This window comes from Benincasa hispida, chromosome 11, assembly GCF_027475165.1.
Source record: "Benincasa hispida cultivar pf3 chromosome 11, pf3_genome.v1.1, whole genome shotgun sequence".
Classification (NCBI taxonomy): domain Eukaryota; kingdom Viridiplantae; phylum Streptophyta; class Magnoliopsida; order Cucurbitales; family Cucurbitaceae; genus Benincasa; species Benincasa hispida.
The window spans coordinates 63,134,046-63,139,255 of NC_143488.1; the positions used below are offsets into that span (position 1 = coordinate 63,134,046).

General features: G+C 28.9%; 1 long non-coding RNA gene across 1 annotated transcript; it reads left to right on the forward strand.

The window, feature by feature from the left end:
• Positions 1–589: 589 nt before the first annotated feature.
• LOC120090093 (uncharacterized) lies at positions 590–5,005 on the forward strand. The gene is made up of 2 exons (XR_005485418.2): positions 590–778; positions 4,795–5,005. It is a non-coding gene; the product is annotated as an uncharacterized LOC120090093 (long non-coding RNA).
• Positions 5,006–5,210: the final 205 nt, after the last annotated feature.

Genomic DNA, 5,210 nt, shown 5'->3' on the forward strand with positions numbered 1-5,210 from the left:
GATTTTACTGTTTTATGTTTAAAACATTTTTATATACATTATGCTTGGAAATTGTTTATGCTGCATTAAATTATATTTCAGATAAAACTATCTTATGAAATTATGCATGAGAATTTACTATGTTTTCTCGGTCACTCACCGTTTTCAAGATCGATTGAGGAGATATTTGTGTTTAAGATCGATTGAGGAGATGTTCATTAGAAAATCGAGAGGATCTTTCTAAAAGCTTGGGAATCTTCAAAGGTAATAAATAGTTCTCCCTCTTAATTTTTCTTCATTAAAGCATGCTTTTAACATGTTTATCCTTTATGAGCTGTTTTAGAACACTGCTTTTGTTTATTCAAAAATTGGTTTTTGAGATGCAAGGCGTTCTCACGCTTCCACTCGAAATTTGATCCCTTCAAATATGTGATATTTATGTTAATTAATTAACCTATATTAAATGTGGTTTAATATATAGTTATTTAATTAGTATGCCAATTAATTAAATAATAGTTATTTAATTGATTAACTTTAAAGATGAAAAAAGAAAAACTTGGAGAAGGGGTTAACCCTTCTCCATATAAATACATTTTTATGGCTCATTTTAGGGCAAAGGGTTTCATAGCCTCCACATAGAATTCTCTCAACAAATTCTCTCTACCTTTTTCTCTTCCAAGTGCTAGAGACCACACTTCTATCCTTAGAATCCAAGAGAATAACAAGATAACTCTTACGAACATAAGAGACGTTCGTGAGAAAAGTAAGAGGAAATCGTGAAGATTAGGATTCAACAAAGGTGAGATCCTTTTTCCTTTCTCTTCCTCTAGCTATAGCATGTTTAATGTTGATGTTTATCCTTTGTTTAATGTAAATTGTTTACTTTTTTGTATTTCATAAAAATGACTTCGAAATTACACTGCAATTACACGCTTCCATGGGATACGATTCCCTTCAAATAATACTAATTTGACCCTTAATCATGCTTTAAAATACCTTAAATGGCGGACAAAAGATGACATACAGGTTTCATCTTCAACCTCCAACCCCAAAATTTCCAGATTCGGCCCCGTTTTTCCGTCGTGATTTCAGGCTACAATTCATCAATTTCTTGTCATACCCACTCTAATTAACATATACAAACCTTTTACCCACTCTTTGAGCTACCTTGCCTCAAATTTTGGATGTCCAAATCGCCCTAATTCTCCCAGAATTGAGCAAACTGTTCCACGACGCCCCTGTTTTTCGGCGAAAAGTTGCAAAATTTTTAGAGTTTAAATTCCTCAATTCCGACAAATAACGATCAAATAAAAGACCATAGAACACTAGAGGGACCTTATAAGTACCTTAACCTTTAATTTGGAGCTTCAAGTTTTCCCGTACGTTCATGAATTTGACAAAAACTGAGAACCTCTCTGTTTTTACTCGAATTCCGGCAACCACTAATCATCCTATTTTTTTTATTTTTTTTTTATTTTTTTTTGTATTTCCAAGCTCCAATCGTCCCTGCAGCCCTAGATCTTCTCCTTCCCTCGCCTCTTTGTGATTCTATCAAAGAATTTAAGGATTTTCTCGATTCAATTGATCACACCGCCTTATTTCTCTTCCTTATATAAGCTGCTTGAACTCGTGTCCTAACATCCTTACGTTTATCTCCAACTTACTTCCTTATTTTGACAGCAGCTTCATAAGAGTCCTCTTATGTGTCCTAACTTCCTTACGTTTATCTTCAACTTACTTCCTTATGAAATAATACCAACTATAATTTCAAATTGGATTTATTCCCATTATTCCTCAAATAAATTAAACAAAATCCCAAATTACTCTAAGTTTGTCTCTCTCTCGGGTTTACCCACTTCTTTCCCTTGTTTTCTCTTCTTAATTCCAGAACAAAGAAACTCTAGCAAACCCATAACAACTCAATTATAACCTTGAAATTTCCCAAAATTCATTTTTTCCATTGTTGACTTTGATTTTGATTTTGATTTTGACTTTGACTTTGACTTATCCCGAATATGTCTCCTTCACTCTTAAATGTCCTTTATAAGCTCAATTAAGTTTCTTATCCTCAAAATATGCCTTGGATCCCTATCTTCTATTTCCTTGTGAAACAAACCACAGTCCAATTTTTTTATTCTCGGGTATATTCTAATTAAATCAATGTAATCTCAAGTCCCTTAGTTCAACCTCAACCTTCAAGCTACCTATTTTAATAGAGGAGAGGTCTTACATAAACTTTCAAAAGTTTTAAAAATACTCTAAAACATTAGAAAATAGTTCAAAATATACTTACCATTAATTTTGAAGATAAACTATCAGTGTTTTGATTAAAATATACCATTGAACTTTAAAAAGTTTTAAATTTATCTTTAAACTTTAAAAAAATAAAAAAATACCCGTACTATTTATTTATAAACAGAAACCATTAATATCTCGTTGCATAAATATCTATAGACTATCAAAAGTTGCATTAATACCCTTATTTTAAAAAAACATACATAAATAAATAAAAGTTAAAAATACTCTTATCGTTGATCTACTCTTATTATGGATTATATGTTAGTAACTGAGTGTGTGTTAATAGCCAAATATATTTTTTTTGTGTTTGTCTATTTATAGTTTTGGTAAGTTTTAGGAGATTTTTTTTTTTTTTTGGAGTTTTGTGGGGGTTTTGTGCTTTAACTTGAAGTTACGGTCTATATTTTGTTTGTGATAAAATTGATATGAGAATTAGACAAATGAGAGCAAAATAAGAGTATCTATATGAAAAAATATGATATCTATATAATTTGTTTTAAACTTTGTTCTTTTTAAACTCAAAAAAACTCTAAACAAATTGATCATTGTACTATCGATAGGAGCATTTTAAAACTTTTTTTTTTTTTTTTACAAGCCTAAGCATATATTTGGGAGTGATTTTAAAAAATTGTTAAAATCATTTTTGTCAAGTACAAAATCACTCCGTAGCATACTTTTAGTCACTCAAAAATATAAATTATTTAATATTGCACATTCAATTGCAATTTTCATATCATCAATCTTGGATTTGAATTATTAGAAATATGTTTTATACCTATTTTAAAAATGTAAAAGTAATTTTAACTATTTTTAAATCGCTCTCATATATGACCTAAGAGTATCAATGCAACTTTTAAAAGTTCAAGAATATTTGAAATGAGTATTAATTGTTTATGTTCATATACTGACAATTGAAAACTTTTTGGAAGTTCAAGGGCATTAACCAAACACTAACGATTTCCATCTAAAACTAACGACAATAGTACTGTTAATTTTTTTTTTTTAAAGTTTAAGAGTAATTTTGAAATTTTTGAAAGTTCAAGATTACTTTTGACACAAAGTACAAAGTTTAGGGATATTTTATATAGTTTAATCATTTTTCTTTAATACCAAATAATTTCTTGATATTTTTTTATATAATTGAAGTTTCTTCTATCCGATTGAAGCAAAGATTAGATATTAATGTCGATATCAATTCAACTTTATGGATATACTGATAGACATATCTATATCGGTGGATATTCTTGTAAATAAAGACAGTTATGAAAATTATTTAAAATCTTATTGTTAGTATTTAAAATCTTGTTGTAAGTATTTATAAAGAATGTTATAAAAATTATTTAGTATAGTCTATCATTTGATCACTGATATATTAATATTCCATGTACATAAATTACAAGCTGAATTTTAATTTTAAATTAATTTTCTAAGACTAGTTGGAGAAGATCAATTTTAAATTTCACATGTTAAGATTAAAAAGTGGTACATAAATATCCCTGGTCATTAGATAAATAATAGATAAATTGTTAGTTTAGTAATTAAATAAATATCTAAGTAAGAAAATTTCTAAGAAATAAAACAATGATAATATAATAATATTTTTAAAGAAATATTATTGTTGTTGTTGTTTTTATTACTACTATTATTATTATCATTCTTCTACTACTACTACTATTATTATTCATATTACTGTTGTTGTTGTTGTTGTTATAATACTAATACTATCGTCGTCGTCATCATCATTATCATCATCGTTAAATAATTAAGCATAGTTATATTAATACTTTCAAGATTTAATAATCATAATTCTATAGATAAATAAGTTATGTTCATCAAGTTCCTTAATCCAATAGTCTTAAAACTAGTTTTAATCATAAGTGTTCTTTATGAAATCTATATGATCAAACCATAAGGAATAGTTAAGATCACAATCGAGGTAAGTAGTTTATCTCACCCTCTCTTAAATGTTTTATGGTAGTGTATCTTTTTTATGTTGTAGTATTATGTTATTATAGTTATGTCACATTACATATTTAAAACACGTTTCTCTACAAGGGACTCCATGCATTATGTTTGTTCATGATTATGTTAATATCAAGTTTTAATTGGGTATAGGTTATGCTTCTAGGGCTAGCAGGGCATATATGGTTGTACCCCTCTAGACCCAATCTTACATTATGTTTATGTTAAGGACTAGCAGGGTATGTATAGTTGCATTCCTCTAGTCCAATCTTACGTACATTTGTTGGTGGTTGATGTTAGATGCGACTCTAGCCCTACTTACTGTATAACCTACTAACCATTACATGGGTTAGTCTCTGCTTAAGTCCACATCTTCCTACAAAGGCGGAGGAACTCATGTTGGAAGCATAACTGACTACCTCATGTTATGATAAGTTTATGTTTTTGGTTGCAATCATATATTTTCATTACATGTTAAATGTGATTGTACATTTGGTCACTACTTTAAGTGAGAGTTACTTATTGGGTATATTATATACTCATCCTATTTTATAGACTTTGTAGGTAAGGACACGACGTAGGTGGCATGACTGGATGCTGCTTAAGGGGCCAACCATCAAACTCACTGTTTTGGTCATATATGCATTTTTTTCCACTATGCTAACGTTTTATAGATCCCAATGTTTCGTAAAAGAAACTTTTTGTAAAGTTTTGCTACTTAATTAATAAAATTTTAGATATGTTCTTTTAAAATTTTTTTGCCCAAGACTCATCTCATGATAGAAAAGTCTAACTATGCATGTTGTAGCAGTCGGGCCTTGTTATGTAAGGATCAGGTTGTTACGGTTTTATACCTATTTTAAAAACGTAAAAGTAATTTCAACTATTTTTTAAATCACTCCCATATGTACACTAAGAGTACTAATGCATTTTTTAAAAGTTCACAAATATTTGAAACGAGCATTAATGGT